Source organism: Peromyscus californicus, unplaced genomic scaffold, assembly GCF_007827085.1.
Source record: "Peromyscus californicus insignis strain IS unplaced genomic scaffold, ASM782708v3 Scaffold_18__1_contigs__length_77618521, whole genome shotgun sequence".
NCBI classification, from domain to species: domain Eukaryota; kingdom Metazoa; phylum Chordata; class Mammalia; order Rodentia; family Cricetidae; genus Peromyscus; species Peromyscus californicus.
In genome coordinates, this window is record NW_026294480.1 from 67,370,610 (window position 1) to 67,382,757 (window position 12,148).

Consider the following 12,148-nt stretch of genomic DNA (forward strand, 5'->3'; position numbering starts at 1 on the left):
ACACGGCTCGGGCATCACGTTGATTGAAAGCGGCCACACACATGGTTCGTGCAATTCAAAATCTGTAGAAAGCAATTGACGCTGATACAACTAGACAAATAGTCATTACTGCTTCTTTGGATGGTCTTCATAAAATGGGATGACGCAACCCCTCTGAGACCTAGGAAATGCTCAATATCTTGGTCAAACATGTCCCCATATACAAACTTGTCACATTACAGAAGTTTAGGTGTGCTTGCCTCACTGTATAAATAGTAACTCAGTAACTCAGATTTTGTTTTCAAACATGAAAGTGAAACTTAATGAATGTGTATTAATTTTGTTAAAATTTTGCTTTCATTTAATATATATGTGTGTGTGTGTGTGTGTGTGTGTACTACTTCACATAAATATTTTTCCTATAAACACAAAGAGTTTGAAAATTCAGAACCAGAATGGTAGAATTTTATGAGAAATATTACATACTTTAAGATAAAGACAACTTGTATTTATCAGAAGTGTTTCTGGAAACACAATTAAAAGAGTACACATGTTGTGGGAAGCATTGCTAGAACAAATAAATTAATTGTGCAATAATGATTCAGAAACATTCTGAGCTCATTAGCAACCCTTAAATTCTATCTTCAAGCATAATTATTTATGAATCTTTTATCACTGTCAAAGCCATAAAAAGTGACCTCTTATCCTACTAAATTTTACAATAATTTATTGATATTCCTATATATGTATGTAAATATATATTATACTAAACAGGTATATTGCTTATGAATTACTTTACTTTCTGAAGTATGCAGTCCTGTAATCTAATGACAAATTATTTTCTTTATTTCCCATAAAGCTTAGTAATATTTGACTTGATAGCTCCTATATAACAGAAAAAAGTCTAAGTATTTACTTTTACAATGTATACTGTAAAAGTTCAAATGTACATACACAAGTGTAAAATGATCTCAACATCTAGGTATAAAGCTTATCAAATAACCTGAAATTTAACGATATGAATGTATATGTATGCATGTGTATCAAATGTATGTATATGTGTACATATGTTTGTATAAAATATACATATATACAAGTAACTGGAAATTTGAAGTGATCTTTTATTAGGAATCAAAGTGATTATTAGATTCAGTGCTGAAAAGACCACTTTTCTATTATGCATCTTGCATATGAATTGCTAACCCATGTTCATAGTTCACTAATATTAAGGAGAAAATTTAAAAATCAATAAAAAATACCTTCTGCCGAGAATTAGAAATGAGTGAAGTATCTTCACCCATCCATGACAGGACCCACCACTTTATCATCACATATTTGGAGATGCTCAGAAAACTGTGAAGACACAGCTCAATCATGTTCCAGAATTTAAAAAATATTTACTTATATTTTCAAAACAAAATTAGAAAAATAGAACCTGCTCCTAATTGAATCTTGCCCTTCATGCAGTGTTTTGTGGTGAAGATAATCAAGCAGACTTCGAATGGAAATTCAGTGTGTGTTATTCCGGGGCTGTGCCTTTCATGGGCATCTCGTGGCTTGAAAGTTTAACCCTTTGCCATTTTGCATGGTGGTTACTGCTGCGACTTTTTGCTGATTGCCTGTAATTGATTGACCAATGGGTGGTGGAGAGCAGGGGAGTGAGACCACACATGAACTGCAACGAGGAAGCACTCAGGCAATTCACCTTAAGATTTGAAGTTGCTCGTGTTTATTTTCTTTCAAGCATAACTGCCCAATTCTCTGTAAGAGGAGCAAGGCCTTTGGGAAAGGAGAATTTGTACAGAAATAAATCTACTCAAAACCTCAGCTATTCGCATTCTATGCAATACAATCTCTACATGACATAATTTAAGGATTTTCAGTTGTGAACCCATTATTTGGCTAAATTATTTTTCAAAATGTCTGAGTATAATACAATACTTAACCTAACTTCCAATGTATCATTTACAGAATCATAAAATGTGTAAGTTAAAAATGATAAGAATTGACCTACATAATAGATCAGTGTGCAGGTATCCTGTTTGGCAAGGAGTTGGGAGGCAGGGGGGCTTTTCTTAGAAAGGACTAGAAAACAGTAGTTTTCAATGACTGTAATACTTAGGCTAGGGTTCAGACAGAAAGTTCATTTCATTCTATCATGTCTGGGATTTCATTTTACTCTCCTTAGAAGCTAATAAATTAACCTATTACCGTCCCTACTGTACTATAGACTCTGGTAGCAGAAAAAAAAAGATTTCTGATTCAGAAATAAGGAACTTTAGAACTCATAGTACCATACATCATGTGAACATTAACCCTGCATACTAACTCTGCCCCAAGCAGTAGCCTTCAGATAGGGATGACCCCGCCCCTGTTTGTGCTGAATTTGGACTTCTTTGATCTTGTACTAGAACTTGCACATGCACCTGTAGTTGCTGTGAACTCTGTGAGCAACAGGCCAGTCGTGTTTGGAAAGTTCAGTTTAGAGGGGTCCCCTGAAGTCTCTGGCTCTTCCAGTCTTGCTGCTTCCTCTTCTGCTAGGACCCCTGAGCCTTCAGAGGGGAGGATGCGATATAGATTTCCTATTTAGAGCTGAGCCATCCACAATCTCTTATTCTCCACAATTTGTCCAGTTTGGGGATCTTCATATTGCATAAAGATGCTTCTCTGGTGAGAGTTAAGAGCTACACTGATCTGTAGATACTCAGATAATTATTTAGAGAGCAGTTGGATACTAAGTCTATTTAGCAGCATAAGAGTAGGTAGCAGGTGATCCCTAGGTCAAGCTTTACCCATCCATGGGTTCTTGGTCTAGTTAACAGTGCTAGAAGAGGGTCTTATAGCCAATCATAAAGCAGTTAGTTAACCCCATAATACTCATGCCCTTATTGCCATCAGTTTGTAGGTGAGAAAGCTACTATGCAGAGATTTTAATAGCTCAAAAATCACAGAACTGAGAAGTCCAACCCACCTCTCACATCATGGCCCATTTTTTCACTTACAGTGTCTCTGAAGTAGTTTGGAATTTGAGAATTTGGGAATTGAGAATTTGTACTGTTCTTCGGGGCATTTTAATAAATACAGATTTATCATGATTGCACACTCAAAAATACTTTTGGAAATGTTTTTCTTAATTCAGTTTGATCTTTGACAGCTTCATACTTGTAACTAATGCATTCTGATTACTAATTCCCCTCCCTCTTTTATCTCTCTCTGGTGCCAATCAACACCTCCTCATATCCAGAAGTCTCTTTACCAGATTCCTAACTTTTGGTTTTGTTTTAAGAGTTAGTTTACCATGGCTGTCTGTGTGAGAAATGGATTGGAACTAACTATTGAAGCTTGATGGAGTCATTAGTAGGAACAGGATTGAAGGCAATGATTCCCCTTTCCTTAAATCTATCAGTAGCAAATTGTTTAGAGGGTGGGGACTCCTAAGCCACTAATCCATGCATACTAACTACTACTCCTGTGTATAACTAATTCAGAAACCTACAGCTCCTAGGAGTTCATAATTACAGTTGCTGTGTTTCACTGATAAGATGACATTTTGTAAAAAAAGATCTTTTAATATACAAGCAGTTTAAATACAAATGTCACAAAGAATAGAACATTTAATAGATGAGGCCGGTAATAGATGCTTTCTCTCTACATAAAGTTAAAATGTCCACATAACTTCTGGAGGTAACACCTTTGTCTTGTTTTGGGAAACCTTGCCTAGTTTATACCTTTGTCCTTAGGTATTTATTTACAGTGCCTCCACAACATAGTTTTTATTGTAGGGGTAGGATTGTTTTTCAGAAGTTTATAAAAATAGGGTAAAGGAACTAGTTGGGAAATCTTATATATCCAAGTAGCATTTTTGAATTCTTATATATGCGTATGTACTGTATTTACATGATTCCCCTTCTTACTCTCTTCCCTCACTTTCTACATTACAACCTCATCCTCTCAAACTCAGACTCTTTTTCCTTAATCATTATTGTTAAAACACACACACACACACACACACACATACACACACACACACACACACACACACACACACACACACACACACATACACAAATACGTAAGTATAACCTGCTGAGGCCACTTAGGGTTACATGTATGTATACATGTTTAGGACTCACCATTGATATTGGATCACTAATTAGGGGCTCATTCCTGTGGAAGAGTAATCCGCCCTCTCTCAGTAACCAAATAGCATTTTTGTTTATTTTTGAGATTGTAATTTAATTACATCTTTTCTCCCTTACCCTTTCTCCCTCCAAATCCTCCCATATACCTCCCCACTCTCTTTCAAATTCATGCTCTCTTTTTTTAAATAATTGTCATTGAATGGATATATGTATTTGCACACACACACACACACACATACACACACACACACACACACACACACACACACATTGTTAAATATAACCCATTGAGTTGATATACTATTTTTGCATGCATGTTTTTAATGGCTGACCATTTGGCATTGGAAACCAATTGATGTGCTTTTTCCCAGGGTGGCCCACCGCTCCTATTTCCAGCTTGACTCAGATGTCTATAGTTCTTTGTATAGGGCTGAGGTCTCAAGGGATTTTCCCAATCCAGTTTGGCATGTCCATTGGTGTTTTCCTTGTTCAGCTCATATTTGGCTGGAAGGTTGGTGCGAGTGTAGCTTCTGATGTTGCTAGAAGATATAATTTCACAGCAAACTTTTTAATCCTCTGGCTCTTAGAGTCTTTTTATGCCCATTTTCAAAATGCTCTCAGGGCCTAAGGTGCAGGAGTTGTTTTGTAGATGTATCATTGTGCCTGGTCCCCACAACTTTGCATTTTGGTTGGTTGTGGTTTTGTGTAGTCGGTCTCTCTCTGTAACAAAGAGAATTATCCTTGATGAGAGAGGTGAGGAGAATATACAAACAATAATCTACTAAACCAGCATAATCCCTAACTACAATCTGTAAACATGTGTCCTTATACCCAAGTAGCACTTTTACAATTTATATTTCTTCGTCAAGGAATTCTTGTCAAAACCATTCATATGAAAATGTATCCATTCATCAAACCCAGTGCCACCTGACTGACACTTTCTAACATACACAGAAATGTACATCATGGCAATTTTAACCATTTCTACTTTGAGTTCTTTTCCCTGTAACTCTGTAACTCTCATCAAAAACTGACAGGTAAACTCTGACTAATCACAGATGTAGCTATATTAGGACAGAATAAAACACGAATTGTTAATCTGAAAGTTTAGTTATCCATCTTGAAATAACATTTATTACAAAAAATTATTTACCTGACTACACATCATTGAAATCCTGTGTATACAAAGTAAAATTTACAGCAATTTCTACCTTTGCATAAATTAAATAACATATATGTATCTGAAATTATTTTATAGTACAGCATTCAGAATAAGGAAAAAATGAATTTGAAGTTTAAATATGTGCATGTACATGTATTTGTATATATAAATTAAATTACAATAAAAATAGCATTCAATTCAATTTTGCATAACTTTATTGTTATGAAAAATTACCTCAGTTCCTAAAAGTAGCAAAGTTGGTGACAATATCAACAAAAGGAGTAGGTATACTTCCAGAAATTTATCATCCCGTTGAGAAGAGGATAGGTTCTCAAGAAACTAACATAAGAAAGTAACAGTTTCAAACAGTTCACCTCCATACAGATACCCCCTCTTAATAATCTATCCTGAGTGCAGAAAACAATCTGTGAAAGGCAGAGAACGTGAAAAGAGATAAGATGTAATATTCCCTCTCAAACCAGATATTTGTAGCAAGCAGTTATAACCATGAGATAGTAGTAAATACACACACACAAGCCCATGGTGAATCCACTATGACTCAAGAGGTGTTAAAATTTATTCACACTTTCAGCAGCAGATAAGATTACTTGTCACAAAACAGGATCTTCAGGGGTTATGTTGAAAACAGCTTGGTTTCAATTAAAGAATGAATAAAGATCATACTTAGAAGTCATTTAGACAGGATTTCAGAAATTAGAGTTAGACAGCATAGTACCAGGAGTCCTAACTACCACGATTAAGGTATTACAGTATACAAATAAACAAGTGGACAGATCAGTACTGGACCCTAGAATCTTAAAAGATCTTGGGTTTATTTTGTATAGCTCTTGACCAAGACACCTGACCATTTTCCCCCATTTTTTTTATCAGATAAAACAGGACAAGCGGGCTGGAGAAATGGCTCAGAGGTTAAGAGCACTGACTGCTCTTCTAGAGGTCCTGAGTTCAATTCCCAGCAACCACATGGTGGCTCACAACCATCTATAGTGAGATCTGGTTCCCCCTTTTGGTGTGCAGACATACATACAAACAGAACACGGTATACATAATGAATAAATAAATCTTAAAACAAAAAACAAACAGGACAAGCTCATCATTCCCTACCGTGAGAATGAAATTAGAAATATTTTAAAGAATTATTTAAGAATTCAGTACTTTAACACTCAACATGTGGAATCTTCTTGGATGAAATTCAAAATGTTCTAAACCTTTGTTTTTTCAAAACGTGACAAGTGTCTTCTTTATCCTTCCTCTCTACCTTCTCCCTCACACTATCATTCCATATGTTTTTACAGTTAACAGACATACTTGCTGTTGAATCACAGGTAACAAATGGGGATGTGAACTCCAGAAAGAACAGAGAGTACAAGTGAAAGTCTCTTCTCTCCCAGAGGTAAGAAAATGCAGCTCAAAGGATGGGCAAGCACCCAGCATATTGTTCAGCATGGCTGAGTGTTGTGTGGGTCCACTGCACCAGACCAGCTACAGAATAGAGCTCTTGGGGATGAGCCTATTTCCTTCAACATTCCCCAGTGAAGATTCTGTCTTAACAAAGAGCTTCAAGAACTTTAATTTCCAGGCTGCCCACTGCACTGTAAGCAGCAAATGCATTCCTTCAGGCTGCTGTTCTTTCTCACTCTCATTCTTCCTGAAAAACCTTGTGTGCCAGTATTTCAAACATCCATAGAGTTATAAGGAGAGTCTACAGTGCTGTCGTGGAAGAATTTCTATCCTTATTGTTAAACTCCTTCTGTTGGGAATGTCAGAAGAAGGTAATCTTCTCAAAGAAAATGACAGATAATTAATCTCCCAGGACTAAGAGAAAGGAGACCAATTTAAATAGTGTTGCAGCTCATTTTTAGTTATATGGGCTTTCATTCTGAAGTCCAGTGTCACTGGAACTGAAAAACAAGAGATCCATTAGAGAAAATGAAAATAACACTCTGTTTTGGTGTCATTTTATTCTAGTTTGTAATTATTGTTGCTATTTTAAGCATATTTTATAGATTTCATATATCTCACACAAGCCTAGGTATGTGATACGTATTTAATATTAATGAAAATTTAGATCCACACAGAAAGGTTTTGTCTTGACTTTTTCCTTTAAAAAATAACTACTCTTGTACTTCCAAGAACATTTAAACTTTTTTCTAAATCTGGAATCCAGGATTCATGGAGTCAGAAAGCCCTCATTGTCCAGGAGCAAAGGGACAAAGGCTAAGAAACTGTGACTGGGAAAGGAAAGAGAAGATTGGGGGAAGAAGGAGAAAAGGAAGGAATAGAGGGGAGAAGAAGAGAAGAGGGGGAGGAGGGAGGGGAGTTTTGACAAGCAGTATTCACACATGGATTATAAATGGGAATTTTGAGAAACTGTTCTGGCAATTCTTACTTGTCCTACCAAAGAAAGTGGAGCACATACATAAGAAACCAAAGGAAATTCAGTGATAACAGAGTCTAAGCATAAACAATGGTTCTAATGCATTAGTCAGAACCTGGCTAGATTGCCCAGTGGTTAGAGCAAATGCTGCTTTTGCAGAGGACCCAGTTCCTAGCACCCATATTGGTTGACTCACAACTTATCTGTACTCCAGCGCCAATGGATCTAATACCCACTTCTGACCTACATGGGTACTTGAATTCATGTGCATATCCCCACACAGAGACATGTACACATAAGTAAAATAAGTCCTTTTTTGAAAAAGAATCCATTGGCTAGGAGAACCCTTCTACAGAACTTTATGTCTAGGCTCTAGACCTGTTATAACCCTGGCCTTGTACAGGGTGCATAAGCTAAAGCTGCTTCCATTTACCCATCCGTTAGGTGACACATTTCACCTAGATTTCAAATCTCTGGTGAGAAAAAAAGTCAAATCCATACGTAAAATACTTAGGATATTGTCTGTCAAGCAATGGAAGGAAGATGTGGTAATGTTGGACATGAGTTATTACGATATAATCTTTATCCCTTCTAGTACCTCCCTAATACTTCATTATATCAACAAGCTTACTGAAGAAAACAAACAAACCAGAAAATATTTACCCATAAAAAATACCAAGTTAGTTCCAATTTTGAAATAGAACTTGAATACCATGTTCTGAATTTTCATTTAATCAAAATGTATTCTCATCCATGTTTTTGTAGTTACCAAGCTTACCAATATACCTCTCCATGAGACAGGATGCTGTAAAAGTAACTGCATGCATTTATTCCACACTTTAATCAATTAACCCAAAACTTAAAAAGTATAAATAAACCAAACATTTGTCACAAGTATCATAATAAAAACAATAAACATACCACCCGGATATTGACTCAAGAGTAACTTTAGGGGTAAATTTTAAATAATGATAGCAGAATACTTAAGGGAGACAGGGAAGTGCATAGAAGGAAAAAGTGAGGAGTCGCACTGTAGTTTGTGACTGGGATGTGGGAAGTAACTTTAAAAATACAAAGAAGTATACAAACCCATAGTCCCATGGCACACCTCTACTAGTGTCAACAATGTCGACTACTTTCCCTCCGTCACAGCAGAAAGGTTCTCTCAAGCCCATGGCAGTAATCTGAGCATCCTCTACAGTAAATGCTAGGAAACTAACCGGTAAAGTTTCAGTTCCTTTGCAATTAGAAATTTATTAAGAATTGTAATTAGAAATTGCTTCTAAGTTCATTGTTCTCATGTATGCATGATCCAAAATCAGTTCCCTTATATTTTAGCAGTTCTGTTAGCTTTCTACTTGAATTAGCTTATTAGAGTGGTTCTCCCACGAAAATGACTTGAAAGAATGAAAACTGTCTGTGTGTGTTTGTGCACACATGTGTGCAAGTGCACACACACATGTGCTCATGCATGTGACAAAAGGAGGGGAGAGAGAAGGAAAGAGATTACAAAGAGACAATGGGGATATGAATGAGAACTTAAGGGAATGTCCCACACAACTGTGTACACAAGAGTGTAGACTAAAGACAAAGACCCCATGATTAGTCCAGAGGCTACAGGTGCAGAGAATAATTGAACTTGGAGTTGAAGGCAGTCTGCAGCGAGAAGTCCTTCTTCTCCCTGGTCAGTTTTCTATTGCAGTCTTCCAAGGAACTGGTGAGATGACACTTTAGAGAGTAATCAGATTACCCAGGCTACTGATGCGTGTATTAATATCAGCTATAAATACCTCCACAGAAGCATTTAAAATAATGCTTATCTTGATGTCTGAGCCGCACAGCCTAGGTAACTTGACACATGAAAATAAGTCATCACAACTATTTGGAGAAGATTGGTTGTCCACATGAAAAACTCTATTATATGATTTCCATAATGCTGCTAATAAAATTTTAGGCTACGGACTACAATCCTTATTCCACTGGTGGAGGAAAATGGTTTAAGAAAATGTCTTGTCCTGATCCATCAAGCTTAAATAAACAGAATATGATTTAAGCCAAAACTCAGGATTCCACATGCAGTGTCCTCAGTGACTCTGCTGCTGCCAGTAAACCTGCTGGAGAAGGTAACACCAAGCCATGGGAAAATTCAGAGAAACACAATGGTAAGTACTAACCTCCTCTGGAAAAAGTTTCTGTCCATCATATTCCTAACTTAAGTCTACAGGAGGCTTTATGGAATAATGTTTGTCAAGATGGCTAAGCAGCAAAGGATAACATTTGAGAATGGAAGAGTGTGGTAGTTTAAAGCCTACAATACAGTTGCACGTTTCAACAAAAATGCATCTTGATGAATGAGGTATCCAACTATGGATACCTTCCTCTTGTCATCCAGCCTACATTTCCAGTCCAAGCACATCAACTCTATATTCACACTCAGCCCCACAGTGTGCTAGTTTTCCATTCCCATTTCCCAAGGACAGCTATTTCTTCCAGACAGGCTGTCTTAACAAAGACATTGCTATTTCTTCCAGGTTTTCAAATGACATCATTAACATTTTTCAGTGTTTGTCCCCTACATCTCACATCCAACAGAACTATTTCATCACCTCAGTTAGTTTTTGAGAGCCTGGGAAGGTTTAAGAGGGTCTCTAAGTGCCCAAACTCCAATAATATCTGTTTATATTACAAATAAAGTGGTAAAAATGATAAGCTTAAGTCCTCAACAGTATGAGCCCAGCTCTTCAAATTCTAAGCTACTTATAGCCTGTTTAGTAAAAGGGCCACCTCTGTGCTGAGACTTTGGTATAATTCTTTCAGAGTGGTAAGTGTATGTAAGACATATTCCTTAGCCCCTGCCCTCAGATAAAATTAATTATCCCCTTAAACTCTAAACTCATCTAAAGATAGGATATATTACAGTGTTTTAGAGTTAATTATTTGTGCCCATGACTATACTTCAGATCTAGGCTTCTTAACCAAAACAGTAACACTGTCTGTGCATTCAGCTCTCTTTGCTGCCCTTTCATATCAGCATTCTTCTAGGTACCAAATGTAGAGTTCATCATCTGTCACTCTCCTGCAATTGCTTCTTTCATGTGTCTCATACTCCATCTTACTTTCTTGGCAGAACCCCAACTCTAATTAAACCTACCTATCATCCTCCTCCATGTCACACCCAGGCAAGCATACTTTGCCTGAGAATCGTTAAGTCAGGCCTACCAGTCTTAATTGCTGATGAATTATCACAAGGATCAAATACATAACACGAAGGAGCAGCCTTTTCATACTTTCTTCCCCCTTTAAACAAGAAACTACTTTTTCTTGTTAATGTCATCAGTCTATGTAGATTACTGTCATGTCATCATTATTTTTATTTCATTTTGGATATAGTACTCACATGACAGAAGGAAAAAGTGCTATGAGGTTTCCTACACTGGTATTAAATGTGCTGACTCAGAATGACACATGACCTTTGTTCATGATTTTTGAGGTCCAACAAGTCATATTGCATATCGACTATACAGAAGTCAAACAATTACTTCTATCTAGGCAATAGTGACTACCACAGACTTCATTATTCATTTAAATTACTGAATGTTTATAATAAGTTAATCAGGTTTCTTGATACTAAATATGTAAAAGGAAACAAATCATGTCCTCTTTTTACTTTGATGAGCAAAATATGTCTCTTTGACAAGTTAGTCTTTGATGCATAAACCATGAAGAGTTGAAGAGGAAGATCAGGAGGAAGGGCATTCTAGACAAAGGCACAGTTATCTAAGACTATAGTAGAATGGTTCTGTTCTACTGCATGAGTCCCAGGGATCGATTCAAGCCATCAAGCTTAGCAACAATGGCTTTGTTAAACTGAGCCACCTCACTAGCCATTATAACTATCATCGTATATTAAGTTAAATCTTTCTTTTGAGACAGGGGTCCCTGAACTAGGAGACAAAGGCACTAGAGATCACATAGATACCAAGCAGAAGGGGCCCTGTCTGTAAGTCTCTTTCAGTATGGACTCTGGCCAATGTTATACCTATCATAACCACACTTAAGTAAATGGAATAATAACTGAACAAGCCATCCACACATTAACTTTTCTATGGACCTTAATATTCCTTTAGAAATGTCTTTACTATTGGGTTTGTCTTTCTGCTCTGCCAATAAGCCCAGGAATGACAGACTGTCTTTGTCACCCTGGTAGGTCTTGTGTTTATCAACTTACACAAGCTAAGAATCAGGAAAAAAAATATCCTTTCCTATTTCCTTTTAAAGAAAGAAGAGACAGAAAGAAGACTGTGGTTTTATGTTCCCTCAAAATTTACATTTTGATATCTGACACCCACGTTTATGGGATTGATAGGTGGCACTCTTAAAAGGTCTTAATGTCATGTGGGTGAAATTTTGACTATGATTTATAATTATAGAGGAGACCTCAGAGATTCCCCTTACTTCCTTACGCAA

At 36.7% G+C, this 12,148-nt stretch overlaps 1 long non-coding RNA gene across 1 annotated transcript in view; it reads left to right on the plus strand.

The window, feature by feature from the left end:
- Positions 1-12,148, plus strand: part of LOC128113740 (uncharacterized) — a 55,281-nt gene that overhangs the window by 22,806 nt on the left and 20,327 nt on the right. The window contains exon 2 of the long non-coding RNA XR_008219611.1: positions 6,600-6,697. This is a non-coding gene — a long non-coding RNA (uncharacterized LOC128113740). The remainder of the gene's footprint in view (positions 1-6,599; positions 6,698-12,148) is intronic.